Source organism: Canis lupus, chromosome 27 (assembly GCF_011100685.1).
Source record: "Canis lupus familiaris isolate Mischka breed German Shepherd chromosome 27, alternate assembly UU_Cfam_GSD_1.0, whole genome shotgun sequence".
NCBI lineage: Eukaryota > Metazoa > Chordata > Mammalia > Carnivora > Canidae > Canis > Canis lupus.
The window spans coordinates 45,512,377-45,528,266 of record NC_049248.1 but is presented as its reverse complement, the minus strand read 5'-3'; the positions used below and the strand labels follow the sequence as shown (position 1 = coordinate 45,528,266).

Below are 15,890 nucleotides of genomic sequence, written 5' to 3'. Positions count from 1 at the left end.
AGGCAGGGGAGGTGGGCAGCCACTACCCTGAGAGGACGCTCCACGACCGGGTCTTCTCCTGAGGCTGGCACCAAGCCCGAGCCACAGCGTGGGCCGCAGGTGTCCCCCGAGGGCCCCCAGCTGGCCCCGGGCCCACCTTCTCTGTGCCAGCACCACGCGGGCCCCGCCGGCCTTGCCCCTGCGCCCCTGCCCGCCCCCATGTGGGTGAGACCCTGGGACCCACAGGGACACGTAATCCATACGGGCTGGTTCATTCCCGTGTAAATCACGTCCTTTAGCTTCCTGAGAGCCTCCCGTGGGCCAGCCGCTCCCCCGCCGGCCCGCAGGGCTCCCCGCCACCCGTCCGTCGGGGCACCACCGTCTCTGCGCCGCACCCCTCCGGCTCCCCCGGCCCTCCACCGTCCGTCTGTCCCTCTGTGTGTCCCCTCTTCCCTCACTGGCAGCTCCGCGTCTCTGCTTCATCCTGGGAAGGGTCTTGAGGTGTGGGGCCAGCTCCCCTCTGTGTCCGTGAAGACGGACGCCACCCTAAGCACCCCCCAACCCCCGACGGCCCCTCTCCTGTCATTCTGGAAGAAGGGGCCTGGCGGTCTGAGCCCCTCGGGATAAAAGATGGGGGATAGTTTCCCTGTCCTATCTCTCCTTCTCCGTCCACAGCCCCAGTGGGAGTTGGGCCGGGTCTGTCTCTGGAGCAGACGGTTCGGGCCAGGCTCTCGTATGCCCGCAGGGGGATGACTGGAGGGGTTCAGGGAAGCAGAGGTCACAGGGAGGGATGAGGGCAGCGCGTGCGACAGCTGTGTCCCCGCGTAGATTCCACAGTAACGAGGAGCAGGAGGGGCGGAGGAGAAGAGGCGGGGAAACAGTCTCCACTGCCCTGAGTGCCCCAGAGCCCCCGCCGTCAGCCGCCCGGGAGACCCAGGTGGGCCTGTGGAGCGCCCGACCTCCCCACCGTGCCCCAGGCCAGGCCACGTACAGAGCCCCTCCCCGCCCCGCGGGAGCTCCCGTGGCCCATGGTTTCCCAGCACCCCTTCCCCTTGTCACGTCCCCTCCGGGGACCACTGTGAGTGCACGGAACAGGTGGGGCTGTTCCAGCTGCCGTGCAGCTGTGAGGATGCCTGACCGTGCCCCTGCCACCCCCCAGCAGGACAGAGGCTCTGACTCTAGTCCGAAAGCTGAGAAGGGTAGTGGGGGAGAGGGCCTGGAGGGGGCCGTGGGGAAGCTTACCGCTTGCCCCAGTTGTGCGAACATATGTGCGGGAGGGGAGGGGCTTGCAGGTGGCAAGGCCCAGCCTGAGAATGATGGAGTGTTTCTTAGTTCTCTGAGCTGGAGACATATGGGGCATATAAGACCAAGTGAAATGAGAAATTATTGCCTAAGACAGAGAGGATGTAGGGAAATAAGGGAAAATTCAAGCCAGGGGGAGCCAGTGCCACCCACCCCCATCACGGTCATGACCTGACCTGTCTGTGCTTGGCTGCATCAAAGTCTGAGGCAGGGGGGCCCGAGAACCGGCCGCACGGCCTCCAGGGGCAAAGCTGATCCCCCAAACGTGCATTTCCCTGATATTACCCAGAGCAAGGGGAGCCGGGAGGAGCGCTCCGTCTCTCCGGGTGGTTCAGCCCGCCTGGGCCGCTGGGGGACGCAGGGCTCCCACCCTCTCTTGCCTGCCCCGATCTCCTCTTCCTGCAAGGACGCCCCACGCCTCGTCTCTCCCGCACACTCCCCTCCCTCTAAAGTAGTCCATGTACCCAAACTCGTGGCCCACGCGAGTCCTTTCGGAGCCACTTGTAGGCTGGTGCCTCCGTCCCGCAGGGCTTGGGGGTCCATCCTCACCACCCACGCGGCCAGCGGAGGCCGTGACCTCCACCATGACGCAGGCGAGGCTCCAAGGAGGCGCCGCTCCAGGGGCATCCCGCTCTTTGAGGAAGGTGGCCGCCCTTCTGCTGATGGCAGAAGACAGAAGCATCTAGAAGGATGCCAAGGGGCCCCAGAGGGCCACTGAGTGTGACTGATGCACGTTCCCCGGGGGAGGCCACCTCCTGTGATAGCGAGCAGTGGCTGCGGCCGGACAGCGGGACGACCGTCTCCGGACTCCGCAGTCCAAGGAAAGATTTCCAGGTTTCAGTGAAGCTTCGGGGGGAGGGATGGTCTTGACCTTGTCGAGCCCTGAGGGAGCAGAGGGGTCTGTGCATCTGGAAAGGTTTACTTCGACCCTCGTAGGACTTGACCCCAAAGAGCGATGACCACTTCCTCTTTCCAGAGCCCTGACTCATCCACGCTCGCCCCCCCCCCCCCGCGTCCCCCCCCCCCAGCTCACAATTTCGTAGATGATTGTTCCTCAGCCAGAAATCTGGTTTTTGAACTCTCTCTCCCATTCTTTTCATGATCTGGGAATGAACCATCTTGGGGAACCAAATTCACCTGCATCTTACGCAGCCCGAAGAACCGCGGGGCGGGGCCGTTTCTAGCCGGTGACACAGCAAACCTACAAGGAGCCGGGAAGGCCCCTTATGGGAATGCCCGTCTTCTCTTCTTTGACCGTGAAGGGAAAGGATGTGATCCTGGGGGAAAGGGCAGGGCTGGTGGGAGCAGGGAGTGATGTCAGCCAGAGGAGCACCCCCGCCCAGCCGGCCCGCATCCAGACGTGCACATGATGGAAATGTCTTCGCAGCCAAGGGCCCCTCCCTCCCAAGGAGAAAATCCCACAAGTGGGGAACATCTGGATCAAACCACAGCCATGAAAGCGCAACATCAAACGAGGGTTTCCCAGCGACCCTCCCCACAGGCCCTGCTCCAAGAGAAATTGCAGATCTTCCTGCTTGAAGCTTTTAAGTGTCACAGAACCCGAGTTTGGGATCGCTCCTTATTCACCGGAGACAGATGTCCCTGAGTGAGCGTGGTTGGGTTTGATTACCCCCAGCGGGAGAGGGGGTGTGTGACCCGCTCCTGGCCGGGCAGGCCGGGCGGGGGGCTGCCTGGGATTGAAAGCCGTGGTGAGGGTGGTGAGGGGCTCCTTCAGGCTGGAGGCCGGGGAGAGACAGGGGACAGGTGGGCCGTTAAGACGCGCCTACATCAAAGGTCCCAGTAGGCGCCCTTCCCGGCACCGGCGCCTGCGGGGCAGGAAAGTGCTGGCTTCACCACATAACTCCACGCAGGATGGATCTCAGTCTGAGAACTTGTGGGGAATGTGGAGGGGGAGGGAGGGTGCTCCCCAGAGGGGAGGAAAGGGCAAAGGAGGCTTCTCGTTTCCAAAACAGCCTGCCCAGGCCCAGAAAGGTGGGGCCAGAGGCTGCCTCCCTCCCACGGGCCCCTGTGGAGGCAGATCTGTGGGGGCGGGGGGGGGGCTGCATTCTTCCAAGGTGGGGAGGACGGAGCGGCTGCAGCCGTGGGCACGTGGGCACGGGTCACAGGTGGCGGGTGAGGGGGCGCAGGGCCGTCTCCCCTAAGGCCGCAGACCGTGCGATTCAAGCCAGCAGGGCCGTCCCTTGCTATTGCCCGGTGTCCTTCCAGGCCCGGGCGGGTGGACTGCGGGGCAGATGGGTTTGGGAGCCCCCCCTACCAGTCCCCCAGAGCGGGCATCCCGGATCGGGTCAGAGTGGTCTGCCTAGGGGATGGCTGGGACAGTGTGCTGGGACGCGGACACCCCACGGCGACCTGGGTTTAAGCAGCCAGGGGGATGAAGGTGACCTCCCTTCCATTGGGAGGGGCAGGGGGAGCCGCGGCACCACTGGCTCAGCTCGAACTCGCCCCCATTTCAGGATGGCTTCCTGCCCGCCTTCCTGCCCTTCCCCAGAGGGGTTGGTGGTGCCCCATGGGGCCTGGGTACCCCGCCCCGGATCCTTCTCACGCTGCTGTGTAAAGATGCACTTGCAGCTTCCGGCCGCATCTACGCCAACTGGCTTGCGGGTGCGGACCTCCCACCCGGGCCTGGCACAGCGCCTGGCACGGCACGCAGCGAGGTTCCCCTGCGGGGGCCCCCTCCCCGGTGCCCAGTGTCGTGGGGAAACGAAGGGTAGCCCACGGGGGCATCCTGCTCCCAGCTGCCCTCCTCCGGGAGACTCCTGGGAGGATCCTAGGTGGCAGCTTTTTCTCCCACCTCTGAAATTTATCGTCCATAAAGTTTACCTTCGTTGTCATGTTTATTTTATCTTTTAAACTCTGGGATGGAGGGATCCCTGGCGGGCTCAGCGGTTGGGCCTTCAGCTCAGGGTGTGACCACGGGGTCCCAGGATCGAGTCCCACATCGGGCTCCCCACATGGTCCCTGCTTCTCCCTCTGCCTGTGTCTCGGCCTCTCTGTGTCTCTCATGAAAAAAATAAATAAAATCTTAAAAAAAATCTGGGATGGATGTGTCACATTTTTTCCTTCATTGTCTTAGTCTCACACCTCCAGGCGTTCTCTGGCCCTTCCCCTCCCGCGACCGGACCGCGGTGTCAAGGCAGGCTGGCTGTGGATTGGCCACCCCGCCCCAGGGCTGCGTCCCATCCGGGGCTCTGACGGCTGAGTGTCTGTGAGCCGCGGAGTTGGGGATGTCCTGGCACGACGGGGGGAACAGGACACACGAAGGGGCCCCCGTGCCAGTGAGGGGCGGACCCAGGTCTGAGGGCCTGCAGCCTGGGAGAAGGTGTGACGGGGGCTTTGCAGAGGGGACACAGGTCAGGAGGGTGTATTCAGAAAGACCGCGGGAGAGGAGAGGATGGAAGAGGCTGGAAGGGACAGAGGGAGGGCTCGGCGCAGGGGGAAGGGGTGTCCAGAGGGACAGGCTAACGAGGAGGGGACGCTAAAGCCACTTTGCCTGCTTCGGGGGCCCATGTGTGAGCCCCCAGGAGGGGCTGGGACGACTGTCCACATTCCTCTGCCCCTTGAGGATCTACCCACCCCTCGTTACCTGCTCCCGTCCCTCCCCAAACTCTAGGCCAGATGGGATCTGTGTCTCCCTGGGACTTCGAGGCCCAGCTCACCTGTGCTCAGGCACCGTGGCCCGATGCCAGGTTTGGGCCAGATCAGCTTTGCTCCATCCCCCCGAGGTGTTACCTGGGGCTGGAGCTGCCTTTGAAGTCGGGGAGAGAAGATTGGTGAGCTGCTGCTGAGCCTACAGCTCTGGGCCCGCAGAGAGGCAGGGAGGGTCTCCCCTTTGAGCCCTTCCTTGGGGGCTGAGGTGCTGACATATTAGTTGTCAGAAGGCAGGTGCTTCCCCCTGGCCGAGTCACCAGGCGCCCCGGGCTGCGGAGTGCCAGCAGGCGTGGTGCCCCCAGCCACCAGCAGGCGTGGTGCCCCCAGCCACCAGCAGGCGTGGTGCCCCCAGCCACCCCCACGTCCACCCCAAATTGTGTGATGGTGGCCGCTGTCCCGCCTTCTGGGGTTGGGGTTCCGTTCCCAGCTCAGACTGGCCAACCTGAGGCCTCGGGGCATTCAAGTGAGGCCTCGCCCGGAGCCCGGGATGTGGACAAAATGACCTCGGGAGGTAAGTCCTCACGAGCGGTGGGCGCTGGGAGACCCGAGCCTCTCCTGGAGCAGTAGGAGCACGCAGGGGCGTGCAGCCTCAGACTGGGGAGCGGGGGAAGCCGTGAGGTCGCCTGATAGCCCCACACGGAGAAGGACACCCCATGTGAGCACCAAGCGGGGCAGGGCTCCCGGTGGGGGTGAGGCGAGTCCGTACCAGTGTCTATACCCCAGTCTCCGGGCCTGGGGCTCTTGGGGGCGGGGAGCCCCGGCCACCACCGTGACACTTGTGCGCGGGAACTTGCTGGAATCTGAAATGGGATCCTGACCCAGATGGGCTCAGGAATTTGTTTCCTTTCCTTTTTCTCCTTCTTAGGGAAAGCTTAGTTCACTGTTGGGGATGAAAAATAACAACCAGATGAACGAGGGAAGGATCATCAGGAAAGATAAATAACACGCTCCAGATGTGGCTCCAGGGAGCGGCCTCGGAGTAGCCCCGGCTCCAAGCTGTCACCTTGCGGGGAGGGGCCCTCGGTCCAACGAGGCGGCGGCACCGCAGGTGTCTTCAGGGTGTGCGACTCCGTTTCTTGGAGGTCCTTATTGGTGACGAACCTTGCTGTTGGGGGATCCGTCCAGAAGTAATTCATAGTTCATAAGGGTTGTCTTGAGTATCCTGTAGACCAGTGATAGGGTCCATCGTAAAAGGGGACGCCGGAAGCGTTTAGTGAGTAGAGGCGCGTACGGAGTAATAAGTCCTGACACGACCCTGGCTAGTTCTCCTGTGTTTGTCTAAAAAGTGAATCACAGGTACATGTCCCGTGTTGTATCCTATATAATAAAATAATGTGGGGCAGCCCAGGTGGCTCAGTGGTTTAGCGCCGCCTTCGGCCCAGGGCATGATCCTGGGGACCCAGGATCGAGTCCCACATCCCCTGCATGGAGCCTGCTTCTCCCTCCGCCTGTGTCTCTGCCTCTCTCTCTACCTGTGTCTTTCATGAATAAATAAATAAAATCTTAAAAAAAAAAATAGAATCATGTATTACGATGTTGGAGGCTGTATGCTCACCACTTGCTCCTCCTGCTGCTACAGATGATTGCCCCGACGACGTTCATCGCATTTGCTTTTGCCCAGAAAAGGCGGGCATAGAGGCCTGGGGCCGACCCAAGGGGAGACTCCGTACAGTTGCTCAGGGAGAGGGTTTGGGTCCCCATCTGCACCCCTCTCTGGACTAGCTCTGTGTTCATCCTTCCAGAAGATTCGGCCAACGGGGCAGAGCGTGCTCAGCCCTTTAGCGTGGGGAAGATTACATTTCTTAGCCTGGTTGCCTGTCATTCACCTGCAAAAATCAGCACTGAAGTCTAGGGGAGGGAACCCGCTGGCTTGTGAATTCGGTAAAAATGCCTTTTTCACAAAAATAATGAATCTACACAGCGAACCTGTTTCCAGCGGTCAGGAGTTAACCCAAACGAGGACCTCCATAGCTGGAGAAGGGTCCATTCCTGGAGAAAGCCCCGGTACGCAGAGGGGGGCAGCAGGTCAGGGGTCAGGAACGCTGGCCCTCTCCAGGAGGGGCTTCTCTGTCCCTTGGGAGACACCCCGTTCCCTGGCTTGAGCTGGATGCGTGGAGGTGGCAGTGGGTGCGATCACCTGGGCTGGGGCGGCGGGAGGAGGGAATGACCTCCAGGAGGTCTAGCCAAGCAGAACGCTCAGCGCTCCTTCGCTGATAGACCGAGCTGCAAATCAGGAATTTATTAGGAGCTGAGACTCATTTTCCCACCCTTTATGGCCCTGACGACTCACAGCCAAACTCTGGCAAGGGGCTTCCTCATGGTTTTAATTAGACAATTAATTTTTTATTGGGTCGTTTGATTTCCGGAGCCGATTCCACTCTCCCTCTCATCCCCCACCTGCCTGCCAGCTGTGAACGGCCAAGGGGAGCCGGGGCGGGCTGGGGGCGTCAGGGAGGGGTGCAGAGAAAAAAGCCTCCTTCTCCCTTTGAGCTGATGTGGGAGCCAGTGGGTGGGGAGGGGGCCGTGGGCCTGGCTCCTGAGACACTATCCAGAGCTCCGAGCTGGGCTTGCAGGGCGGCACAAAGGCCTCCGCAGCTCCTCCCGGCTCGGCCGCTCTCGCTGGCGGGCTAATTAGTCACCGGGCTGGGGGGGCGGCTGCGGGGCGCGGGGAGCAGAGCCCGCAGGCAGGCGGCATCTCTGTGGTCCGTCGGGTGGTGCCTGGAGGCTGTTTACCCTCCACCAGGGGATTAGGAGCCTGTTTGAGTTAGAAGGGCAGGGAGAGGCCGGGGCTCTCCCCCCACCTGCTTGGAGCCTGGGGCGGGGCGCTGAGCCAGCAGGAGAAAAACAAGTGGGAGAAACGTGTGTCCAATCAATCTGCCGTATTGATCTCCCTGGCGGCCGGCGGCCGGCCTGCTCTTGAATGTTGAGCCTCTCCACTCCCGCTTTTCCCCTGCCACTGCCCCTGTGGTCACATAGGAACCTGGCTCAGAGAGGCGCGGAGAAGGAGAGAGGGAAGGGACGCGGGTTCTAGGGCTTTGGGCTGGGGTGCCCCCCTGTGCCACAGACGTTCTCTGGGAGCAGGGGTGTCCCCTCGCCATTCCCGACCATCCCCGCGCTCCCGCCTGGACGGGAAGGAAGGCTAGACTCAAGGAGGAACTTACCAACCGTCGGTGGCAGAAAGGAGCAGCCCCCTCTTTAGTTTCATGACTTGGCAAGGCCAACGTTTTATTGAGAGCCGCGTCGCTCAGAGGCCTTAAAATGGAATTGTGGGGAGTGAGAGGACTGTTTCCTCAGGTGTCCTGTTGGTGGGGACATTGTCACTTGTTGTTCCAGCATAAGGACTCCTGAAAGTGTGCAGACACACGCGCGCACACACACACGCTGACGTGGCCGCTTGGAACCAAACCGACAGGCATCTGTGGACCCGAAGTGGGCGCAGAGGAGGGTCTGGGGACAGGGCCCGGAAGACCAGGCCCGGAGGCGCCCCAGGAGCCCTGGGGAGGAGGGACGCGGCCCCGTGCGGGGTGGACCACCCAGCTCCGCCGCACGTCCCGCAGGGTCCACACCAGGAGACGTGTTGGTGCACATTCACCCCGCGTCGCGAGGGCCCGGAGACCCGAGGGCCCGCAGCCAGGTGAAGACCTCTGGATGGGAAGTTGCTCTGCAAACAGATGCTCTTTTTCCAGGAAGACTCACAGGGAGCGATCCCCCCTCTGCTCGGGTTTGAGGAGGCCCGTGTCAGCAGCGAGGGGACACCTGGGTGCCCCGTGACAGCCTACTGCCGCCCAAGCTGCGCGTGATGCTCCCGGAAGCCACGGAGTGGAGGCGATGTGTACGGGGTGGGGGGGCCCAGCAGGTCCCAGGTCCCCCAGGCACTCCTGCTTCCAGGCGCTTCTCCAGCCGGAAGTGCTGTGGTGGGGGGAGGTCGGGATCCACCCGTGGGGAGCGGGGAGGGGAAGGGAGGGCCGAGGAGAGAACGTGGGAGCCGAGAAAATGAAGGCCCCGCGAGGAGAGCAGGCTAACAGAGCCACACAAAGGGAGCAGAGAAGGCCCCGTGGGAGCCAGGGGACCCGCAGGCAGCCGGGGGCAGGGCACAGCCTGGGGAGGGTCAGTAGCCGAAACAACCGGCCGCAGGGAAGCAGCGCTTGGCTTGCCAGGCGGAGGACAGGGGTGGCCCTGGACCCCGCGCCTCCCAGCCCCCAAGCTTCCAGCACCGTCCTCTTGCCCTTTCCCTGAGCCCAGGGCGGAGACTGACGGGACTGCGGCTTCTCCGGGTCCTGGGTGGATTTGAATAATTAAGTCATCTGGATTCTTATGATTTACCATTTTCAATGATAAATAGACAGCGCCCAAGCCAGCCAGTTGGCAAAACTCTGGCTGCTAGTTATAATTTGTCAAGCTGCCAGCAGATTCATGTTTTATGCTAATGGAGAGAGACTCATTGACTGGGGGAGGCAGTGACCGGGTCAGCGCTTTCCTCAGGCACCCCAGGGGTCGGGAGGTCGGGGGAGAAAGGCCGAGGCTGGTATGGATTTTCTGTAAGGGTCAGGGTAATTTTATAATAATTCAGCGGGTACGCACGCTCTCGCATGCACGGAGGGTCACGTATGCAGAGGGATGTTCGGATCTGTGTGCAGCCTGCCCCCCACGCGGGCGTGCACACGCACCTGCTCCTGTGAGGCGGCTGGGCCCAGGGCGCTCCAGCCCGGTGCGGGAACGCTCGGACCCCCCCCACACCCCCCGGCAGCTGCAGTTCACCTGATGGGCACACGCTGTCACCTTCGGGCACATGATTCCGCCAAGGCGAACCCCAAGCCCGCTCAGCGCCCCAGAGAAGCGTGTCCCCCCGCGCGGCGACAGCGCACGCCTCGAGGACGGGAGGCGCCTCTGCAGGCCCCTTTGCTGACCACCCCGAGCGAACCGCTGGTTTCAGGGCTTTCCGGTCCGCCCATCCCACTGTAGGTTTCTGGCTCCCATTCTGATATTTTCCCAGGGGGGAAAACAAATGAACCCCAGGGCCGTCCTGTTTTTCAGCCAAGTGGGTCTGGGTAGCTGGCGGGGAGGACAGGGGCCCTGAGGCCAGGCGCAGGGAGGGCTGCAGTGAGAATCCGCTGAATCCAGACTTTCTTTTCCATTGATTTATTTGTGTATCTGTGCACACGCGCTGAGGCCTCACGGTGGCAGGAATTGCCGTTGACAGGACAAACTGAGGTAGAGGTGATGCTTTACACATAGTAGGTACGAAATGGATGCTAGAGGATGAACAGCTGGCACTGCTGACTTGGAGACGGAGAAAATTGCTCATTTCCCATCCATTCCTCTACCTCAACGAGCCTTTGTATCACCCCTGGCCAGAGACGAGGTGGGGGTCCGCGTGGACTTCTTACTCCTTTTTTTTTTTTTTTAAATTAAGTGCTATGCCTAGTGTGGCCTTGAACTCGTGACCCTGAGATCAAGAGCCCCATGCTCTACCAACGGAGCCAGCCAGGCGCCCCAAGACCGCCTATTCCTTGATGCAAGAAATCTGGGCCTTCGGTATGATTTAAAAAAAAAAAAACAACAAAATGCTAATTTCGTACCAATTGAAGCAATCTGGTCTCAACTCTGACCACCGGTGCCCTGCAAAATGGATCAATGAGCAAGGGAGAGGCGAGGCAGGCGCAGCTGCCCTCCCGCCCTCCCGCCCACCCGCCCAGGAGAGAATTTGAATTCACCAACAGTCACTTGTGAGCAGGGCTGGAAGCTGCGGCCGCTTACCAGCGGCGGCTTTAGGGTCTGCTGGGCGCGCAGGGATGGGCTCCGGGAAGGGGAGGGACATTTTACTTTGAAATCAAGTAAGAAAATCCCAGCACAGGGAGGTGAGCAGAGGCCGAGGCAGCAAGGAGAGCCCAGTGGCACGAGCGACTTGCGGCGTCGGCACCGGAAGGCGGCTGTGACGCTCGGGTCCGCGGAGGGCAGCAGGTTCCCCCCTTCCCTGCGGGGCCATTTGGGGCAAGGAAGCTCCTTGGAGCACAGTCTGCATCCCTTTCACCAGGGCCTGGAGCGCGAGGTCTCCCTTCTTCACCGGAGCGGACGCACAGGGCCGTGGGCCTGGCTCATGGGGTGCTCCCGGGGAGACAGCCAAGGGCCCGGAGCAGGCCAGCCTGTCCGTCGGTGGGAAGGGGGGCCCCTGCGCGGTCAGGCGTGGGGAGACAGGCTTTGTTTCTCCCCTAGCACGAGGCTCTGGCCTGCATCCCTGACCTCCCACCCCAGCGGCCAAGGCAAGGGGAGCCCCGTAGGCCTCACTCAGCCCAGGAGAGAATGGTCTTGGGGGCACCAGCAGCTCCGCCCCGGGCAGTCGGGCACATGGATGAGGTGGTAAAGATTTTCCGGGGTGCGCCCCGGGGATGTGACGGCTGATGGAGAAACCAGCTGACTCATCCTGCACCCGAGTAGCGAAGCTTCCTCCCTGTCTTGACCCCCGACTTCCCATCCCCACACCCGAGACCCGAGGCACCTCGTGTTAGCCTGCCAGAAGGTCTCGGAGCCAAGCCCTGGGGTACAAAGACAGGGCCCCCTGGGGTACAAAGACAGGGCGAGAGCCCGGCGTGGGCTCCGTGATACGGGAAGCAGAGCTCAGAGGGCACGGAAGAAGGAAGGAAGGGAACAAGGGGAGTAGAGGGAGAAAGATAAAGGGAGGGAAGCAGCGGCAGGAGGGGAGGGGTGCGGTGGGGTGAGGGGGGAGAAGCTGGAAGCCAAGGCCCCCCGAGAGGAACTGCAGGGTTCCCCGGGGACCCCGGAGCCAGCTGGTTGTCTGAGGGCCCTCCGGCCCATCCCCAAGGCCGTGCTGCCCTGGAAGGTCGGCCTGACCTCAGTGACTTTCCCCTTTCCATTATCGGGAAACAAAGGAGTCACCCAACTGGCTTTAAGCAACCCTCTGGAAAAAAGAAAAAAAAAGAAAGCACCCCCCGAATCAAGCCGGGCAGTGTCCCCGGAGCGTGAGCAGGGCCCAACAGGCCGCAGGCGCACCGCAGGCCCCGGCCGTTCTAGAGCCCCTCGCCAAACGCCCTCTTCGTGTTTACCGGAGGTCAGGGCCATACCCTAGGATCCACCTGCCCGGGTCGGAAATGTCCTCGTTCTCTTTCAAGAATGCGCGGCTTCCCTGGCTCCTCCGGCACCCCAAAACCTCACACCAAGCCTTTTACAGATTAGTCCAACCCTCTGTGGGGTGGAGAAGCCCCCGGCCCTGGAAGCAAGTTGTCTGGGGCGCGGAGACTTCTCTTCTCACCAACGAAGAAAATGAAGATGCCCTTCCTGTGGGTGGGGGAACCAGGCCCTCTCCTCACCCCTCTCTCACCTGCACAAATATGGGCAGGCCCACCCAAATTACGGAGGGCCCCCCAGCACACAGGACTCCCCTGACCTACGATCCACTGAGGCCCAAGGTCGCTGGAGGCGCCTGGGGGGGCAGGCGTGGAGGCTGAGGCCTCTAGGCCGCCGCCTCGGCTCCCTGTCCTGGTTTTGGAACCGGATCTGGACCTGCTGGGCCTCGAGGCGCGCGGGGCCAGGCCTGAGGCAGGTGTGGCCACAGAACAAGTCCTTCCCCAGGTCAGGCAGGTGCTTCCCGGAGAAGCCTCGGTGGTGAAGCTCCACCTCCGTCCCCGGGGTGGGGGGCAGCCGGTGGGGAGGCTTCGGCCCAGGTAGCCTGGGGTGGGCCAGTGGGGCGCCCAGGAGCCTGGGGACCCCAGCGAGGCCACAGCGGGCCTCCTTCCCCTCCTCCCTCCCTCCTCCAGTCGGGACCCCTGTTCTGTTAGCCCGGTTTCCTGCTCTCCTTTCTTTCCTCTTTCTGTCCTTTATTGCTCCTTTCTCCCCTTTTGCTTTCTTTCTGCCCCACCTTCCCGCTTCCTCTCCCTCCTCTCCGCCTTCCCTCTCTCCCTTCTGTTTCTCTTTTACTTTCTTCCCTCTCGCCTCTCCCTTCCTTTACTCCCTAGCTCCCCTTCCATCCCTTTGTATTCTCTTTCCTTCCCTTCTGTCCTTTCTCGTCTCCCCAAACAAATGAGCTCTGCTTCTTGCTCTTGTCCTTTATCAAACCGCCTTCACGGTCACCCCTCTCCCCCCACCCCACTCTCCGGGAGGCCCTCCGTCCTCCTAGCACTGAGGGTTTTGGAAATCTCTCCTTCCCTCGCCAGTCTTTTATCTTTGTCATTCTCAAATTTTCCAGTCCTTTGTGCTGTTTCCTCGACCTCTTTCTCTCTTCCTTTGTTTCTAAATCCTCTCTCTGCAACAGGCATCTAGCAAAATCCTGCCCCCTCCCCAGGTAGGGGCTCCTTCCTGGGCCAGGCCAGCCATCCTTCAGGCCATTCTTTGTCAACTTCCCTCCACTTGGGGGCCAATTTCAAGGGTCCAGGAATGGGGCTGTTCCCCCTAGTTGAGAAGTCAGGGCTGAGTCCATAGCTCCCCGCTATAGGCTCAGAGGAGCCTTACCAAACTGTCGTCTCTCCATCAATCCTAATAAAAAAGAGAGGGGAAGAGAAGGAAGGACGGAGTAAACGAGAGACAACCCTGCAGATCCTGGGAGGAGCATCGTGTGCATGTTGGGGAGGCAGGGGCATAAAGAGCTGGGTTCATCAAGAGGGTGGCAAATAGAAGCCCCAGTTGGCTTCCCCGGCAATTCTGGGATTAGGGTGGGATGAGATGTTCCTTCCATGCCCCTGCTCCGGGCTGGAGAGGTGTAGGGCCACAGAATGGGAGGAAAGAAAAGGGCTTAGTTTTGGGGTATTGATCACCTTCATGTCTGCCCCTGGACAGGTCCTTCTCAAGGCCCACAGTCCGGAGACCGTGTCCCTAGGCAGTGCCAGCCGTGGCTGCGGCCTCTTAAGCCTCTCAGCGGGGCGGGCCCAGCTCCGGGCTCCGGGCTCCGGGCTCCAGGAGGAGCAGGTGCCAGCAGAGAAAACCCTGGCGCCGCCAAACAAAGGCCTGGGCCGGCCAAGCGGCCTCTGGAGTTGGGACTGAGCGCCAGCCAGGGACACCAGAGCTGGGGTGAGGGTTGTCCCTCCTGGGATACACAACCCCTGCCGGCCTCTCCAAGAACTGGCCCAACTGTGCCTGCTGCCCCTGCCCGGCTGTTCCGTGCAGGACCCACGAACCTCAGGTGCCACCAAGACCGTCAGACCCAGGCCGGGCCTCCGGGTCCTGCATCCAGGGCTCCGGAGCCCCGCCCCGCCTGCCTGCTGACCCCACTCTCTACCGGGGAGGCCCAAGTTCAGCTGCGCCCTCTGAAACCACCCTCTGCCCTTGACTCCTTTTACGAGACCCATCTCTTCCTGGGGGGCGGGTAGGTGGGGGGCAATCTCAGCCCGGCCCCGGGTAGGGCCTCCTTTCCTTGCCCTCCCTCCAGTGCTGGAGAAAGAAAGAAGATTGTGCAGGGGGCGCTGGAGGTGGGGTTGGGGGCGGTGGGGGTGGGTGGGAGATGCATCTCTGGATCCTAAGGGGTTTAGGAGGAAAGAAGAAATTTGGGAGTTGTTCCCTCTCTGTGTCCTCCTAACCTAAACCAGTGAGAGGTCCGGGGGCAGGGGCTGAGGTGATCCAGAGCTGAGGCCCCCACCGTAACCCTGCCCCCGGCCTCCTCCCCCAGCCGGGGAGAGTGGGAAATGGCTATTTTCGGCTGCTACTTCTCGCCTGTCTGCCCAGACCCCTATGGGGATCTCCAAACGTCCCTAAGAGTTTGCTGGGTGGGCAGTTCGGGATGTCGATAATCCACCCTGAGGGGGTCACAGACTCGGGCATCCTTCCTTCAGTACCCGGAGCACAGCGCTCCCCCCCCTTAACCCTCAAACCCCGACCCTGCTCCCTGCTGGCTTCCCTCAAAAAACTTTTCTGAAGTTCCCGCAAGTTGCACTTGGAGAAGGAAGGAGTCACCCCAGCCTGTTCGGGGCTCAGGCCCCACTGCCTCCCGTCCTCCCCAGGTGCAGAAGCGACCCCTCTGCCACGGTGGTCCCCAGACCCGGGGAGGAAAGCCGCTCTGGACCCGCTTACCCGACAGACGCCTGCCCCAGCCCCAACGCCTCCGAGGGACGGAGGGCGCCTTGTGTCTGCGCAGGGGACAGGGATGCAGTAGGACAGACTGACGGAGGGAGGAGGGAGGAGGGACAGGGGCCTCGGGCTGCGCGCCCCTCCGGCTCACCTGCTCGGCGGCTCCTCTTGGTGGTATCTGCTCAAGTTTGTTCACCTGCTTCCAAGTGTCCCAGGAGGGCTGCAAAGTCGGGGGCGGCTGACAAGGTGCCCCCAGGGCGCAGGCGCTGATGCTGGGGATCCCCAGGGAAGCACCTTCCGCGCGTGGGCCGAGGCCGGATCCGGAGGGAGGCCCTGGAGCAGCGCCCGGCGGAGCGGGCGGAGAGGCTGCGGGGTGGGGGGGCTGAGGGGGCTGCGAGGATGGGCGCTGCGAGGACCCCCCCCCCCACCCCGCGCCCTGGCGACGCCTCCTGCCTCCTGCCTCCTGCGGTCCGTGCCCTCCCGGGAGTGCCCAGGCCCCTGCGTCCTCTCGGCCTCCTGGGGCGGCCACTCGGGCCCGGACGAGGCGGAGACGGGGAGGCCCTCCCGAGGGGGCGACGAGACCCCCGTCCTCAGCCCCTCCCCAGCCCCGCGCCCCCTCCCTGCCCGGAGCCCGGGGACAGACCGAGGACGGCAACTAGAAAGCCCATCGACTGGGACGAGGGACCACGTGGTGCGGGGCGGGCCAATGACCAGGACGCCCGGGATGAGCTAATAATGGAAGCAATTTGTAACTTTCAGTAGCGCCCGGGCCGGGTGGCGGGAGGGAGACGCGCCGGTCCCCGGTCCTCGCGGGCCTCCCCGGGCCTCCCCGGCCCCCGGCCTCCAGCCCGCCCGCCGCCCGCGCCCCGCTCCTCCCCAGCCCTCCTCGGTCCCCCCCGCCCCGGCCCTCCATCCCGCTCCTCTCCGGC

General features: G+C 62.6%; 1 long non-coding RNA gene across 3 annotated transcripts; it reads right to left on the bottom strand.

Annotated features, from left to right (window-relative positions):
* Positions 1–10,073: 10,073 nt before the first annotated feature.
* On the bottom strand, positions 10,074–15,358 carry LOC111092898. 3 transcript variants are annotated; one of them, XR_005380191.1, is made up of 4 exons: positions 15,113–15,358; positions 10,665–13,437; positions 10,530–10,569; positions 10,074–10,297 (listed from the first exon to the last, which is right to left on the bottom strand). It is a non-coding gene; the product is annotated as an uncharacterized LOC111092898 (long non-coding RNA). The 3 variants fall into 3 exon arrangements; XR_005380192.1 differs by having other exon boundaries at positions 10,074–10,230; XR_005380193.1 differs by having other exon boundaries at positions 10,074–10,226.
* Positions 15,359–15,890: the final 532 nt, after the last annotated feature.